Source organism: Schistocerca americana, chromosome 7 (genome assembly GCF_021461395.2).
Source record: "Schistocerca americana isolate TAMUIC-IGC-003095 chromosome 7, iqSchAmer2.1, whole genome shotgun sequence".
NCBI classification, from domain to species: Eukaryota; Metazoa; Arthropoda; class Insecta; order Orthoptera; family Acrididae; genus Schistocerca; species Schistocerca americana.
Genome location: NC_060125.1, coordinates 258879857 through 258898532, shown reverse-complemented (window position 1 = coordinate 258898532; position 18676 = coordinate 258879857). Strand labels below are relative to the sequence as shown.

Genomic DNA, 18676 nt, shown 5'->3' with positions numbered 1-18676 from the left:
GAAATTTCGAGAAATTAGAGCCAATAGAGGGGCATACCGACAGTCGTTTTTCCCATGCGCTATTCGCGAGTGTAACAGGTTTAGACGACTCAATTAGTGGTACAAAAGTACTCTCCACCATACACTTTTAGGTGGCGTGCGGAGTATGATGTAGATGTAGATTCACATGGCAGCCACGACATTCTGACTAAAGTGGACGTCAGCATCGTGGAACGATAAATCACGATCTCGGTGCGCCACAATCTTGCCACTCAGTGTCCGACACATATTGCTTAGACGTTTCTCTTCCTCACATGGGGCTTAACAGATCTTCTCACAAACAACCCCAAAGGGTTTTTCTGACCGAGAAACCCAGAGAGAGATCTGAGAGCGTGCTGGTTAGACCAGTAGTCGAATGTCTTCTGTATCGAGGCAAGTCAAGACAGCACAGGCAGCGTGCGCTCTTGCGTCATCTTGTTTAAAGATAGCGTCACAAAGACCTTTAAGATAGGGCGCTGCCATCGGGCCGTCTGTCTTATATACGGCATGTAGACTTACGAACTTTGTGTGTGATGAAATGCTGATGATTTTCATATTTTAGCATGTAGCACAGTTCGTGTCATTTTGACGTTTATTGTAAAACGTGGCGTGTGGCCTGTGGAAGGTAACTTCCCCCTCTATATACATGCGCAATTTAAATGCGTTGCATTCATCTAGAGCAGTGGTTCCCAATCTTTCTGAGACTATTACCCCCCAGATGTTTGTTAGCACCCAACCACCCTACTCCGCCCCTTGTCCCCATCATTAGGGCCTATGGACATTAGCGCGTAAGTAAACTGTAGAACGAAAAAGAATTTTCTTTCAACATTTTTCTTTTTAAAATGATAAAATAAATGAAGTTTTTGTAGGTGTTTCGTTAAACAACGAACTAATGAGTCAGTGAGACAATAATTGGTACTGCTTTTATCTAACAGAAAGATGCAGTTCTCAGTGGATCGCGAGTCCTGCCTGCAACACCTTTTGAGGAAAGAAAACTAACCATATGCGTTGAGGGTAAACAATTGTTACATAAAATGCTTGCCCTACAGTACTCCTTCCCCTAATGACATCTGCTTCATCTCGACCCGGCACCCACAATCAAAATTAACCAAGTTAAAAGTGTGTACTCTACAGTTATTGTTTGTAAATCACTTGACTGCTGGTCTCCGTAATTCTGAAATGGCGGAAATTGGAAGACTTCAGGGTGGCAACCCTTTTGCGTCTAACCATTGCTACCAATAATAGTAACAGTAATAATATTGACAGTACTGTGTACGCCCCCCAGAGCAATGCAATAGCTATTACATACTTATTGTTGTGTAGCGCTACCAATTACATCATTTATCCATTGCGAAGTAAATAATGAACCTATTTCTGATCCACTGTGGAAGGTACCTGCGATTCCGAGAAACCATTTTAGTGAGATATTTAAGCATACAATATGTGTTTATCTCCATTTTACTGACGCAGAATGAAGGTAGAAAGTGCAGAGTATGTATGTAGTGGGTTCACTATGAAGATGATGATCATACATTCGTTGTAATATCCTTCACATTATGTCACGTGTTAATGCTAGTATTTGAAAAACTAGTTTAGGTATTGGGAACTTACGTAATCATAATTGCAGTCTTATGAAAAATGGTAATGGTAATAAGCTTTTAAAAGTAATTTGGTTTCATTACCGAAACACTACTGGACCCTATTGTTTTTACCCCTCAGAAAATTTCATTTTACCCCTCCGGGTGTAGCTACCCCCACGTCGAGAACCACTGATCTAACTATTTTGAGTAGCGGGAGTGTGGAGACGCGTTCTAGTGCTATGCCAGGGAGAGTTAACCAGCGTGCTGTTATCGAATTTTTACTCCTAGTCAGCTTCACCATCGTTTAAAGATGCTGCTGCTGATAGGCGTACTGTAAATCAAGAGGTAAAAAAATTCGTGGTAGCGAGCCTGGAAAAGTCATAACTGCTGATGAAATACGCAGCAGACGTCCGATCACTGCCACAGACGACAAACATCGCAAACTCGTCGACGATTTGATTCAAAATGACCCGCGAATCGCTCGAAAACGTATCACAAACCACAATGGAATATCCGAGGAACATGTCGGCTTGAGCAGGCCGCGGTGGCCGAGCGGTTCTAGGCGCTTCAGTCCGGAACCGCGCGACTGCTACGGTCGCAGGTTCGAATCCTTCCTCGGGCGTGGATGTGTGTGATGTCCTTAGGTTAGTTAGGTTTAAGTAGTTCTCCATGTCGGCTTCATTAATGAACAATTAGGACGCTGTAAAATATGTGAACACAGACAGGAACAAACAGCGTCAGTTGGAATGCTTCGAGCACATTATTCAGCGCTATCGTGACGAAGCAGAAGACTTCCTTTCGAATACTGTGGCGGCGAACGAATCCTGGGTCCATCATTACCACTCAGATCCGAAAAGATACAGCGCTGAATATAGACATCTGTCTTCTCCATAGGTGAAAAAGTTCAAGACAATCAAAGGCATTGGCGTCGAATGTTGTCTTTCAGCATCCCTAGAAATGTCGGTCGATCACGATACACTTCCGACTTCAGGTAACCCCAAAGCCAATAATCGCTCGGACTGAGGTCTGGGGACCTGGGGGGCCAAGCATGACGAAAGCGGCGGCTGAGCACACGATCATCACCAAACGACGCGCGCAAGAGATCTTTCACGCGTCTAGCAAAAGGGGTGGAGCGCCATCCTGCATAAACATCGTACGTTCCAGCAGGCGTTTATCAGCCAGGCTGGGGATGATGCGATTCTGTAACATATCGGCGTACATCTCACCCGTCACAGTAGCAGTTATAATACCAGAATCGCGCATTTCCTCGAAAAAAAAAAAAAGGCCCGATAACGGTAGATGTGGTAAATCCAACCCATACCGAGACTTTCTCGTTGTGCAATGGATTTTAGGTAGCCCAAATTCTGCAGTTGTGTGCGTTGACAGACCCTCGGAGCGTGAAATGAGCTTCGTAGGTCCACAACACGTTACTCAACCAATCGTCACCTTCCACCATCTTTTGAAACGCCCACCTGAAAATACCCTCATCTTCACTAAATCTCCAGGTAACAGTTCATGATGCCAATGGATTTTGTACGGATAGCATCGGTGGGTACGCCTCAGTGCCAACCAAACAGTAGTGTATGGAATGCCGGTGCGACGTGCGACTGCACGAGCGCTGACTTCCCGTTGCATAGACGAACCCGCTACAGTCCCCATTTCTTTCTGAACTGTCTCAGCAGCAATACGCCTTGTGCTCGGTCGGCCACTGCGGGGTCTATCGTCTAAACAACCCGTGGCTTCGAAATCATTCTCTCCACAGCTGCATTTGTCAACGGACCTTTACCCATTCCAATCTCCTTCCTATGGCAATAGGATCGTAACGCTGAACTAACACATTCCCCATTTTGATAATACAGTTTCACAAAAAGCGGCTTTTCAGGTGACGTCAACATGCTGCGACTGCTGGCGCATCTGATTCTCTTTCTCATTACAGCTTCTTTTATACACGATTGTCATGGCCAGTCACTGACGTTTTGCTGTCCAGCGCCATCTGTCGGACATTTTGTGAACTTTTTTTTTTTTTTTTGGTTGTAATAAAACCCCATGTCATTCCAAGCATGTGGGTCAATTTTTACCTCTCTATCTACATTATTCCGTGGTTTATTAAGTTTTCAAATTTATACTGACTTTTTGATCACCCGGTACTTTCGGGTCTCCTGTCAGACTGGCTATTCCTAGCGACTCTGTTGGTTGGTTCAGTTGGTGATCTGGTGAGTATTAGCAGCTTAGACACCAAAAGCACTACGTGAATATTAGAATAAAACTGAAAGCGAGACTGGGGCAGAATATCTGAAGATATTACGTCGTGGGAAGGAGATATTAGAGTTAATCATTACCTTCAGTATTTGCTGCAAATAGGTAGTCCATGTTTAGTGCATATTTATTGGATTTATTTAAAGGTACCAGGTGGTAATGGCCAAACGAATACAGGACGTACTGAAAACACTAACAAATGAGAACTATAAATTTTACTCTATAGTCATTATACATCTCAGAGCCAGTTGGCATACAGATAACCACATGAACGAGTACCGTATAGCGTAGAGACGGTTAATATAACTTAAGAGTATAATACACTGAAGAGCCAAAGAAACTGGTACACCTGCTCCCGCGAGCACGCAGAACTGCCACAATACGACGTGGCATCGACTCGAATAATGTCTGAAGTAGTGTAGGAGGGAACTGACATCATGAATCCTGCAGGGTTGTCCATAAATCCCTAAGACTACGAGGGGGTGGAGATCTCTCCTGAACAGCACGTTGCAAGGCATTCCATGTATGCTCAATAATGTTCATGCCTGGGGAATTTTGTGGTCAGTGGAAGTGTTTAAACTCAGAAGAGTGTTTCTGGAGCCACGGTGTAGTAATTCTGGATGTCTCGGGTGTCGAATTGTTCTGCCGGAATTGCGCAAGTCCGTCGGAATGCACAATGGACATGAATGGATGTAGGCGATCAGACAGGATGCAACGTGCGTGTCACCTGTCAGAGTCGTATCTAGTCGTATCAGGGGTCCCATGTCACTCCAACTGCACGCACCCCACACCATTACAGAGCCTAAATCAGCTTGAACAGTCACCCGTTGACATGCAGGATCCATGGATTCATGAGATTGTCTCCATACCCGTACACGTCCATCCACTTGATACAATTTGAAACGAGCCTCGTCCGACCAGTTAACATGTTTTCAGTCAACAACAGAGCAATGTCGGTGTTGACGGGCCCGGGGGAGGCGTAAAGATTTCTGTCGTGCGGTCGTCAATGGTACACGAGTGGGCTGTCGGCTCCGAAAGCCCATATCGATGGTGTTTTGTTGAGTGGTTCGTACGCTGATAGTTGTTGATGGCCCAGCATTGAAATCTGCATCAATTTGCGAAAGGGCTACACTTCCGTCACGTTGAACGATTCGCTTCAGTCATCGCTCCCGCTCTTGCAGGATCTTTTCCCAGCCGCAGCGATGTCGGAGATTTGATATTTTCCCGGATTTCTGATATTTACAGTACACTCGTGAAATAGTAGTACGGGAAAATCCCTATTTCATCGCTACCTCAGAGATGATGTATCCCATCGCTCGTGCGCCGATTGTAACACCACGTTCAAACTCAAATCTTCATAACATGCCATTGTAGCAGCTGAACCGATCTAACAAGTGCTCGTCTTATGTAGGCTTTGCCGACCTCAGTGCCGTCTTCTGCCTGTTTACGTATCTCTGTATTTGAATACACATGCCTATACCAGTTTCTTTGGCGCTTCAGTCTAGAAGACGTTGAAATATACTTTTTCCTCATCAAACAACCAAACTGCGAAGCATTATGGTAATATAGTGTCAGATGCTACTTGCCGATGCAAGTATGAGATATAGGCTCAGTCAACAGTGGCATGATAATTAGCAACTGCCATTATCATAAACCAGAATGGTAATTTAACCATCTTTTTAATAAATAATCGTCATCTTCATCTTCTCTTCAGGTATTAGGCAGGAATTGTTTGTTACGGTACCCATCTCTGTCACGGTCTTCCACTGTCTCTTCTCCCAGCGCTCTTATAATTTCTTGCCTTTAAGGGAAGTCTCTCTCTCCATTCTTTGTAGATGTTCGTTCAATTTTCTTCTGTAATCTCGAATTTTATCATTGAGGCTAAAGATTTGGAGTTCCTCTCCAATATCTTGATTTCTTAGCCTGTCTTCTCTTGTGCAACCTTTAACACCTGTAAGGAATTTCATTTCTTGTGTCTGAATCCGACTTCCTTGCTTCTTGGTAGTCACCCATGTCTCACTCCCATAGAGCAGTGTGGGAACTGCAACAGTTTTGTAAAGTTTAATTTGAGTGCCTTTCCTGGTTTTGCTTTTTAGGTTCCTGTTGATTGTTCCACATACCCGACTGAATTTACTAAGCTTAATTTCCACATCTCTGCTGTAGCCATATGTCATTTCACATCTGAGGTAATTGAAATGGTTTACTTGCTCTAAAATCTTCTGATCTATCACTATTTTCGTTGTGATTGGTTCATTCCTAATGAAGGCCATTGTCTTAGTTTTTCATTTTGAAATTTCTATGTCAAATTTTGTACTTACTTGTTTTAGCAAGTAGATTCCTTTCTGAGGGTCATCTCCCTTATCTGCTAGGATCACTGCATCATCAGCATATAGTAATGTCCTTGTCTAGGTATGTGCCTTTCTGATTTACATATATCTATTACTTGATTAATGTAGATGTTGAACAAAGTTGGAGAGTTGCAGCAGCCTTGTCGTACCCCTTTGTTAGTTGGTACCTCATTAGTTGTTTTACCATTGAGATCTAGAGTGATATTTGTGTCTTGATATAAACTTTTTATCTCATTTACTAAATGCTTTGGATATCCGCGATTAATCATTATTTCCCAAAGTTTCTGTCTATTGACATTGTCAAAAGCTTTTTTAAAGTCAATAAAAGCAGTGTATGTTTCTGTATTATACTCTACCCGTTTTTCTATTATATGCTGTAGAATAAAAACTGCATCTATTGTGGAGCGTCCTTTCCGAAAACCCATTTGTTCCTTATGCGGTACTGCTTCTGCTATGTTTTTAAGTTTAGTATTTAAAATCTTAGCATACACCTTGTATGCTGAGTCCAGTAAACTTATTCCTCTGTAATTACTGCATAGGATTAAAAAAAATTGATATCACTCTGGCTGTTTTCCAGTCTTTGGGAATACTCTTCTTCTTCCAACATTCATTGAAGAGATGTATCAGTCGTTGGTGTGGCATCATTCCTCCATATTTTAATAATGCAGCATTGATGACGTCTTTTCCTGTTGCTTTTCGGTTCTAAGTGACGTTAGTGCAGATGTTAATTCGTCAGACTGTATTTCATCTAATCCTTTCTCGTCTAGTTGTTCAATTTCAGTTTCTTGTGCTGTATGACCATACCACAATTCGCTGTAATGATTTATCCGCTGTTTTTCTTCAATACTATTTATTTGTATCTTCTCTCTTTCTGTTGTGTTTAAGGTTTTTAAAACCTTGTATGCCACTTGTTGTCTTCCGTGGATATCATGTTCTATTAGAAATAAACCTATTTCCAGTGTTCTTTATGTGCTTTCCTTACTACGCATTTAGCGTTATTTCTTTTCTCCTTATAGCACTGTTTGTTCTCAATAGTGGGGTTGCTTGTTTTATATATGCATCCTGTTTTTCTTTGACAGCTTTCATTATATCATCATTCCAAATATTTAGGCATTTTCTTTTCCGTATTCTTTTCTTTTTACCAAGAACTTCTCCTGTTACTCTGCATACAGTATTCTTCAGAGTTTGCCATTCTTCTTCTATATTGTCTTTATTCTGTAAGTTTGATATGTCTTTATTTAATCTCTTTTGGTGTAGGTGTCTGATACTGTCGTTTTCAAGCAAATATATCTTATAAACGCTTTGATCTTGTTGGTTTGTTACCTGTTTAGTTATTTCTTCCATTTTGTAAAGAGATCTATTCTGGAGATTAGTAAGGAATGATCTGATCCTATATCTTGTCCTCTATAAACTCTGGTATCCCTTACTTGGCCTGCTAGCTTATCATTTACTAAGATGTAGTCAATTAATTACTGATCTAAGACCTTTGCTGGCCCAAGTATACTTGTGTATGTCCTTTCTCTTAAAAAGTGAATTTGTGATTTTTAAATTGTTGTAAATGGCAAAATCTCGTAGTAATTTTCCCTTTTCATTACATATTGGTTCTCCAAACGGACCTATAACGTTTGTTACTGGGATATTTTCTGTTCTGGCATTGAAATTACCCATCATCTTATCAGTAGCACTGTATTTACTCAGAGTCTTCTGTAGTTCTTCATAGAAGCTTTCAGACTCATCTTTTTTCTCTTCTTCAGGTGCGTATACACTTATCAGTTTCAGCCTGACCGTAAGTATTCTTTCACTTACGTATGTACAATCTTGAATGTCTTTTTCCCATTTTTTATGCAGGAGTAGTGCTGCACCTTTGCTTGCTCTTTTATGTTGTTCAACACCATTGTAGAATATATTGTAATCCCCTACATATTTATGTCCTCTTAATTTCTTTTTACTTTCTGTTAGTGCTACAGCATCGATATTCATGTCGCTTAGTATATTTACTAACTCTACCTCCTTTTGGGAAATTCCTCTCATATTACAGGTTGCTACTTTGATGTGTCCATTTATCCATTTTCGTTTGTTCTTTTTCATAGCCTTGTCATTTACCTCTGAGACCATCCTGTTTCCGAGGCTCTTCTGGGTACTGGGAGTAGTCTTTGTTTTCTGAGAGTCGGTTACCAACCATCTGCTCAATCCCCTTCTAGGAGGACCAGGATTTTCTTTCGGGGTTATTTCCCTTAGCCGATATGTTCCGGTTATTTAAAGTGCCTGAAATAAGTTCGCCTTTCATCCTCTCCCATTGGCTTTGTAGCCTGTATCCACTGTGAGTCATACATTGTCTAGGGGTCTCACGACTCATGCCTTCTAGGGTGTGGGAGTAGGGCTTGTTGGTAGAGCTTTATTGAAATCCTTGAGTCTGATTGATTTCTCAAATTTCAGTGGACATTTCCCATAGTTTTGTTTCTGAAAACAAGTATCGGCTGCCTGAGCAGACTCCAGGGTCCTTTGCCAATCTTTTATTGTTGGAGAATAGAAAAGAGAAATGAAAGACACCTCCAGGCCTCGAAACCTAATCCCATTGGGGTCGAAAGAGTAAGAGTTGCTCAAGGGAGGCCGATAGAAAGAGAAACAGAAGAAGTCTGACACAAGTAAGTGGAAGTAATGTCAGACTTGGCTAAGGGCCCAAGTGGTTGCCACCCACATACTCCCAAGACAGGAGCCTCCTGGTGGGACTACTCTTTGTCTTGAATCTCACCAACTGACCTGTTTGGCATGGGTGACCCTATCGGGAGCACAGCTCCCGTCAGCATCGCTCAGTGGATCACTGATACACACAAACCTCCCCACCAATGTTAAGGTGGTAGTCCTTGAGGATGTTTAACAAATAATGTAACTCATAAATAATCAGTAACCATGTTATGTAGATAATTTTGACACGTACTTGTGTCCGTTACTCATGTAACGACCAGTCACATTTATGCGATTGCTTCATCTTCACAATTTTATTTTAACTTCATTGCAGCTCCTATTTCATTATGCTTCGTTATTGTAATAATGATCTCTGTACACAGCGTGTTAAGAAATTACCGTTACAAACTTTGAGGAATTGTAGAGGAGAGTGAGCAGATAATATATTGAACTGAAACTCCTGTCCGGAAAGGTCCGTTTCCGTGATACAACCATTTGAATACATATTGGTAACGCGACCATTCTTACAAGTAATTGATTACGCATGATCCAGTACATAACTTGTTTTACATTTCCGCTCGTTAAAAGCCAAAGAAATTGCTCGTGTACTCGTTGACGGATTCTCTTCAACGTGATGCAGTATGATCTCCTTGGAGCACCACAGTCTTGCCTGATGACGGTGAAGGCACCCTTTTTCGAAGCCGTTGCGTACTTGTGACGAAAAGGATGTGCTATGCAGTCGGACGTTGTGGAGAACGATCTTGGCGAATGCGACAAGCGGTTCTTCCAATACCATGAGCTTCGCCATTTACAAGGATCGTGTCGATGTATTCTGCGAACGCGTGCTCAACAATGTTGCTGTAACACTCAAAGACACGTGAATGAGACTCGAACCAGGTCAGGGAGTCAGGACAGACGTCAGATAACATTAGCCCATTCTACGTAACCAGACTCCACCATGACTATCCTTTTGCATGCGTACCTAGTAAACATGTTTTCAAAAGGCTGTAACACGGTAACGGTACGATTCCGGTCATGGGTTCCTGTTCAAAATGTTATGCACTCATTCCTCTAGAAGTCCTAAAAGTTTTTAACGGGAATTTTCAAACAGCCTGTGTTGAAGGCAATGTCCCGACTAACTGAAGCGCTCATCATCGCGCAGCACAAATCACAAAGGTTAGAAAACTGAAATTTGCAGAAATTTTAAGAAGGATTATTTCGCAATTTCACTCATAAAGGAGTGATATACGAGATGAAAAGTTTTTTGAACATATGCCACTATTAAGGCAATTTTGAAGCTAAACCTACGAAAATTGATTTCTCGGCCAAAATACATGTGCGTTCCTGAAATTTAACCCCCAACAGGTTGAAATAGTAGCTGAAAAAATTTTTGAACATAAATCAGTATTAAAGAAATATTAAAGCATTATTAAAGCTACATCTATGAATATTTCTCGGTTAGAAATTTAAAAACTTCGTGTTTCAGTGTTTTTGGAAAGTCAACGCCATAATGGAGTGAAATGGGTCATAAGTTTTATGAAATTATTCATTGTCAAATCATTTTAAAAGTTAAATCTATGGAAATTTGTATTTGGGTTCTCTGTCAGAAATAAATAAATGTTTCACAGTTTTCGTAAATTCAACACCTAAGGGGGTTAAATAGGGGACGAACATTTTTAAGAAAACGTTTCGTTATATTAAAAAGTTCTTAAGGTTCAATCTATGAAAACTGACATTTCACTTCTCGATTAGATATAAAGAAATGTGTTAGAGGATGAAAGCATCTATGAAAATATCACCATAAAAACGCAAAAGGGATGAGTAACAAAACATTTGGAGTCCAGCTACCAGAATCGCTTGTTGGTCAGAAGTGCATTATTCTACTACGGCCTTAATTATAGTGGAAACTTTATAAGGTGTTGCAGTTCATAAACAACAAAAATTCGGCTAAAGGGAAAAAAATCCGAGAAGATCATACAGTCTACGCGAGTGAAGCAGTGGGTGCTAAGCTGGTTTAATGTAAAACACGGTGTCACACCAGCTCTTTCATATCTCCGAATAACCTACGTTATACTATTTTTGTTGTTGAGTTACGTGTTTCATTGCTTTTAGTTTTTGTCTCTGTTACCAAAACCAAAGAGCGTTATTGTTACTGTATAACTTTAAAATATTGATTTCTTATTTTTTTCGTGAATTATTGTCACTAAGTCTACGCTTTAGCTGTATTGCTCCTCGTTCTAGGCGCGCAGTCCGGAATCGCGCGACTGCTACGGTCGCAGGTTCGAATCCTGCCTCGGGCATGGATGTGTGTGATGTCCTTAGGTTAGTTAGGTTTAAGTAGTTCTAAGTTCTAGGGGACTGATGACCACAGCTGTTAAGTCCCATAGTGCTCAGAGCCATTTGAACCATTTGTATTGCTCCTCGAAATTTCGTATACCGGCTAACATCGTGAACACAGAAAATGGACAGTATTTCCCTCGGAAAACTTCTGACGCCAGAAGTATTTGAAGCTGATATTGTTAACAGTATGTACGATTTTGTACAGTCACAATATTTTGACTAATGAATGAGAATCCTGGTTTCTCCGTATAATCTAAACCACATTGATAGTATACTTCCGTGAGAGTTATCAATAAACGCAATGTGCGTGATTACAGATTAGAGGTAATCTTCTCTAGCTTTGAATAGTGACATGACTTTATGTCCCATATGCATTATCGAACTGGCAGCCAAACTAAACACTTCGCGTATTAACATGATCGACACTATTCAAAGTAATTAACACGCAGTTACAGTCTTCGAACCAGATAGTCCGCAGCTCGTGGCCTCGCGGTCGCGTTCTCGCTTCCCGAGCACGGGGTCCCGGGTTCGATTCCCGGCGGGGTCAGGGATTTTCACCTGCCTCCAGATGACTGGGTGTTTGTGTTGTCCTCATCATTTCATCATAATTCCTGCAAGTGGCAAGATTGGACAGAGAAAAGGTTGGGAATTTGTACGGGCGCTGATAACCGCGCAGTTGAGCGCCCCGCAACCCAAACATCATCATCATCATCGAACCAGATGCCTTCTTCAGTCTTATTAAATATACATCAAATATGAGTCATGAATGATGTTGTGTTGGCAGAAGAGCCAACTCCGTGTTAATAGTGGGTAGGCCGAAATGCACGCGTTTTAGCTCACGCAGGCTGGCGTGAGGAGGGAAGGACTCTACTGTCGTGAGGTCTGGAACATGACAAGAAATTAGAATTCAGAAAGCGGACGTAATTACTTTGATACTTAACTTTAATCCATTAATGATGAACGTCGCTCTTGACGGAACATGATTCACAATATTATCTGTTCAGAATAGTAACTGAATATGGCGTCTTGCTAGGTCGTAGCAAATGACGTAGCTGAAGGCTATGCTAAACTGTCGTCTCGGCAAATGAGAGCGTATGTAGACAGTGAACAATCGCTAGCAAAGTCGGCTGTCCAACTGGGGCGAGTGCTAGGGAGTCTCTCTAGACTAGACCTGCCGTGTGGCGGCGCTCGGTCTGCAATCACTGATAGTGGCGACACGCGGGTCCGACGCATACTAACGGACCGTGGGCGATTTAAAGGCTACCACCTAGCATGTGTGGTGTCTGGCGTTGACACCACAAATTACGTCTTGCACAGTGACTGCACGGTGCGCTCGCCACACCAGCCATCATACGATAAACACACAGTTAAGTGATAAGCACCTCTTAGTTACACATTACGAGTCGAGTGCTTGTTGCTTCCCTGATCATTCTGATACTGATACATACTATTAACAGATTCAGATTTTTCGATAATTTTCTGAACGTCCATAAGGCACTGCATGATGAGGCCTTTGACTGATGAGAAATGTAAATAAAAGACTCTTCTGCATCAGTCATTTACTTTGCCACAACGCATTTCGATGGTTCACACCGTGTTTTTCAGGTAGAGAATTGTTTATTACCTACCTGGTGTTAACGAAAAGCACAGATGCCTTTACATAGAGACAGACTAATAGAATGTAGGTTATGTTGTGTCATTTGAGAGGTAGTACAGTCGTAAAAAAAAATAGTAGTATGCCGACTTACGACTTTACTTCCCCTCCAAAGAGGCAACGTAGTCCACATTGCCCTTGGTCTACTGATGTGGAAAGGTATCCTTGTTCTTCACTGACACCAGCTGTGTAAATAAACAATTATCCACCTTTGGATGGTGTGAACAATCGAAACTCATAATGGCAAAACACGTCCGTGTTTTATTTGAGGTAGTTAGTGGATAGTTTATAAAATGGCTCTGAGCACTATGGGACTCAACTGCTGAGGTCATTAGTCCCCTAGAACTTAGAACTAGTTAAACCTAACTAACCTAAGGACAGCACAAACACCCATGCCCGAGGCAGGATTCGAACCTGCGACCGTAGCGGTCTTGCGGTTCCAGACTGCAGCGCCTTTAACCGCACGGCCACTTCGGCCGGCGGATAGTTTATAATTATTGACTTTGATGCAGGTATCAAATATGGCCAAACCTGGTCTTGGAGAAATGTATCAATGAATTACGAAAAAGTGCAGCCTATAACGAAAAGTGATTTCATCGTTTACAACGCACCGAGCCAGGTAGTGCAATAGCGAGATACTGTAATTTATCCCGGAGAACGGCGGCTTTATTCCTATTCTGAGCATCCACATTTAGATTTTCTGTACATTCTCTAAACTGCGTGAGTCAAATTACGCAATGGTTCCACTGAAAAGGACATGGTCGATTTCCTCACCGCCATTGTCGAAAACGAGCTTGTGCTTCGTCTCAAATGACCTTAAAATGGCTCTGAGCACTATGGGATTTAACTTCTGAGGTCATCAGTCCCCTAGAACTTAGAACTACTTAAACCTAACTAACCTAAGGACATCACACACATCCATGCCCGAGGCAGGATTCGAACCTGCGACCGTAGCGGTCGCGCGGTTCCATCAAATGACGTTAAATTCTAATTACCCTGCCTTTAATTTGCAGAAAATGAGACAATAGCTGAAAACATGTAATTTAGTTGTGTATCGGAATGCGGCAAATGGTGAATGTCAACACCAACAGTTAAAGGGCAGAAGTGTATAGTAAAATTTATTCGTGGTACCGCTTCTAGACGAGGCCTGTTTAGAATAGGCGGAAGGAAACACATATCGTTGTAGGTACCACGAGCCGAATGGATAAAATTTAGTAGAATGCTAAAACAAAGCGAATGAAGAGCATAATGCGCACGTCCCTTCGTGTCTACCTGTTTCGGTGAGATGCTGTAGCAGCAATAGACGTTACGGTATTAACTTAGTATTAAGAAAACAGTCTCAATCGCGTTTTTTAACTTATTTAATGCAGACCGGTTTCAGTCCATCGCAGGGGCCACCTTCGGGGCGAACATACTGTGAAATTACAATTTAGACAAAAATAGTGACAACCATCTTATAAGGGTGGATTACGTAAAAATAATGTTTTACCTGCTGGTCGACTGCTGGCGGTGTCACGTCTACCAAGGTGTGGCAGGAGACTGTAAAGAATTTGCTTTATGCCTGGGCTTATATAGCAAGCTATGAGCACGTGAGCGTAACGGCATTAGCTCCTAGGCCCAGCAAGCGTGAAGGCCTCACTTCAAGATGACTACATGTTTCGCTGATTATTATCGGTTTCGATAATTCTTATCGCTATTGGGGGAAACAAGTACTCCTGTACCGCGCGTTATATCATCTGAACAACAGCAGCACGTGGCTGGGAGAAAGAAATGAGCTACCATTGTATCTTAATGTCACTATCTTAAAATGTTGACAAGACTACTTGAAACTTGTTTTTGTTATTCTCTGGCGAGCGGCTTTTATCACGACACCGTGACGTGCCCGATGAAGTCAGAAACATCTGTTGCTCTGTAGGCCGAGTCCTGTGTCAAATATTGCTTTTTGAATCACCATGATTTGTTCGTCGTGTGTTACGTTGAAACAGTCTGGGCAAAAAGGATTCCTCTAGCTTCTTGGACTTTCATCTTTCAGAAGCACGCCCCATGACGCGTACATTTGCGTTAATCGTTTTGGTTGTAGGACGTAACAAGCCTCGAAGCATGAATCCATGGTACCAGTCCGTTAGTGCCGTAACCCACTGCAGAGCGTACGCTATCTGATCGATACTATTCAAACACCCCAGGCAATGTGTAATTGACTACCACATGACAATAGGCGGAACTGCCAGTATAAGGGAATGTGGGAAATATTGTGAGTAGAGGAGTAGTAACAGCAAAATGGATTCGTCAGAGAAATCTGTGGCTCCTAACGTGGACCAGTTGTTGGATGTCAACTGAATAACATATCCATCAGAGACATTTCAATCCTTCTTAAGGGACACTACCGTCTCGTTTTTGAGCGTCGACATTCAGAAGAGTCCCTGAGCTTCTATACTACACAGCAGGACAATGTTGAAAGATCGTCGTGTGATGTCGCAGCTGGTTCATAACATACCCACCAGAGACACTTTCTCGTAGTTCATTGTACCATCATAAAATGCCGAAATTTAACTTGAAGTAACTTGCAATAATTTCTGTTGTACTTGATGACGAAAAAGAACAGCAGGCAATAAGAGTTCGTGGTATCGTACTTGAATAAACCGCATCAGCCGTTCAGTTATGGTTTACGTATTAACGACGGGTTTCACTGCGTTACAGCAGCATCTTCAATTTCTTCTAAATAGGAATGGAAGCGTTCCCGTAACCTGTCCATTAAAAAGTTGATTAAGGCCAACCAGTAATAGTCAACCTAATAAATCTACTTACAGTAATGTCAGATGCCTAAGGACACAGACACGCCCCCAACGTTCGTTGTCAAATAACCCAACCCCACGAAGCGGGGAGTCGTCAACAAATAATAAGGGGCAGAGCATTGGTACGAATAGTGCAGGGGATGGCAGAACAAACCGTAGTTAACGTAATAAATATAGTTAAACTGTAATACAAGTAGCATAACTAAGATAATATAACGACTCCTTAGAAAAATTTATAAATGACAGTGCTGGAAAACCTTTACATTATTTGATTTTCAAACAGCTGAGCAAAACTGAACGTACTCAGACATTTCTCTCTTTACTTATTCTGATCAACACTAAACTGTTGTTGTTGTGGTCTTCAGTCCTGAGACTGGTTTGATGCAGTTCTCCATGCTACTCTATCCTGTGCAAGCTTTTTCATCTCCCAGTACCTACTGCAACCTACATCCTTCTGAATCTGCTTAGTGTATTCATCTTTTGGTCTCCCTCTACGATTTTTACCCTCCACGCTGCCCTCCAATACTAAATTGGTGATCCCTTGATGCCTCAGAACATGTCCTACCAACCGATCCCTTCTTCTGGTCAAGTTGTGCCACAAACTTCTCTTCTCCCCAATCCTATTCAATACTTCCTCATTAGTTATGTGATCTACCCATCTAATCTTCAGCATTCTTCTGTAGCACCACATTTCGAAAGCTTCTATTCTCTTCTTGTCCAAACTATTTATCTACTTCCATACAGGGCTACACTCCATGCAAATACTTTCAGAAACTCCTTCCTGACACTTAAATCTATACTCAATGTTAACAAATTTCTCTTCTTCAGAAACGCTTTCCTTGCCATTGCCAGTCTACATTTTATATCCTCTCTACTTCGACCATCATCAGTTATCTTGCTCCCCAAATAGCAAAACTCCTTTACTACTTTAAGTGTCTAATTTCCTAATCTAATTCCCTGAGCATCACCCGACTTAATTCGACTACATTCCATTATCCTTGTTTTGCTTTTGTTGATGTTCATCTTATATCCTCCTTTCAAGACACTGTCCATTCCATTCAACTGCTCTTCCAAGTCCTTTGCTGTCTCTGACAGAATTGCAATGTCATCGGCGAACCTCTAAGTTTTTATTTCTTCTCCATGAATTTTAATACCTACTCCGAATTTTTCTTTTGTTTCCTTTACTGCTTGCTCAATATACAGATTGAACAACATCGGGGAGAGGCTACAACCCTGTCTTACTTCCTTCCCAACCACTGCTTCCCCTTTCATGTCCCTCGACTCTTATAACTGCCATCTGGTTTCTGTATTAATTGTAAATAGCCTTTCGCTCCCTGTACTTTACCCCTGCCACCTTTAGAATTTGAAAGAGAGTGTACCAGTCAACATTGTCAAAAGTTTTCTCTAAGACTACAAATGCTAGAAACGTAGGTTTGCCTTTCCTTAATCTTTCTTCTAAGATAAGTCGTAAGGTCAGTGTTGCCTCACGTGCTCCAGTGTTTCTACGGAATCCAAACTGATCTTCCCCGAGGTTGGCTTCTACTAGTTTTTCCATTCGTCTGTAAAGAATTCGTGTTAGTATTTTGCAGCTGTAACTTATTAAACTGATAGTTCGGTAATTTTCACATCTGTCAACACCTGCTTTCTTTGGGATTGGAATTATTATATTCTTCTTGAAGTCCGAGGGTATTTCGCCTGTTTCATACATCTTGCTCAGCAGATGGTAGAGTTTTGTCAGGACTGGCTCTCCCAAGGCCGTCAGTAGTTCCAATGGAATGTTGTTTACTCCGGGGGCCTTGTTTCGACTCAGGTCTTTCAGTGCACTGTCAAACTCTTCACGCAGTATCATATCTCCCATTTCATCTTCATCTACATCCTCTTCCATTTCCATAATATTGTCCTCAAGTACATCGCCCTTGTATAGACCATCTATATACTCCTTCCACCTTTCTGCTTTCCCTTCTTTCCATAGAACTGGGTTTCCATCTGAGATCTTGATATTCATACAAGTCGTTCTCTTATCTCCAAAGGTCTCTTTAATTTTCCTGTAGGCAGTATCTATTTTACACCTAGTGAGATAGGCCTCTACATCCTTACATTTGTTCTCTAGCCATCCCTGCTTAGCCATTTTGCACTTCCTGTCGATCTCATTTTTGAGACGTTTGTATTCCATTTTGCCTGCTTCATTTACTGCATTTTTATATTTTCTCCTTTCATCAATTAAATTCAATATTTCTTCTGTTACCCAAGGATTTCTACTAGCCCTCGTCTTTTTACCTACTTGATCCTCTGCTGCCTTCGCTACTTCATCCCTCAAAGCTACCCATTCTTCTTCTAGTGTATTTCTTTCCCCCATTCCTGTCAATTGTTCCCTTATGCTCTCCATGAAACTCTGTACAACCTCTGGTTCTTTCAGTTTATCCAGGTCCCATCTCCTTAAATTCCCACCTTTTTGCAGTTTCTTCAGTTTTAATCAACAGGTCATAACCAATGGATTGTGGTCAGAGTCCACATCTGCCCCTGGAAATGTCTTACAATTTAAAACCTGGTTCCTAAATCTCTGTCTTACCATTATACAATATATCTGATACCTTTTAGTATCTCCAGGGTTCTTCCATGTATACAACCTTATTTCATGATTCTTAAACAAAGTGTTAGCTATGATTATGTTGTGCTCTGTGCAAAATTCTACCAGGCGGCTTCCTCTTTCATTTCTTAGCCCCAATCCATATTCACCTACTATGTTTCCTTCTCTCCCTTTTCCTACACTCGAATTCCAGTCACCCATGACTATTAAATTTTCGTCTCCCTTCACAATCTGAATAATTTCTTTTATTTCATCATACATTTCTTCAATTTATTCGTCATCTGCAGAGCTAGTTGGCATATAAACTTGTACTACTGCAGTAGGTGTGGGCTTCGTATCTGTCTTGGCCACAATAATGCGTTCACTATGCTGTTTGTAGTAGCTTACCCGCATTCCTATTTTACTACTCATTATTA

The 18676-nt window shown here is 41.5% G+C and overlaps 1 protein-coding gene across 2 annotated transcripts in view; it reads right to left on the bottom strand.

Annotated features, from left to right (window-relative positions):
* Positions 1 to 18676, bottom strand: part of LOC124622456 (probable 4-coumarate--CoA ligase 1) — a 169579-nt gene that overhangs the window by 128312 nt on the left and 22591 nt on the right. The window contains exon 1 of one of the 2 annotated variants that reach the window (XM_047148158.1): positions 14371 to 14487. The exons of the other annotated variant lie outside the window; for it this stretch is intronic. The gene's annotated coding sequence lies outside the window, so the exon portion shown is untranslated. Of the gene's footprint in view, positions 1 to 14370; positions 14488 to 18676 lie in introns of those variants that run through there. 2 annotated transcript variants of the gene reach the window in all.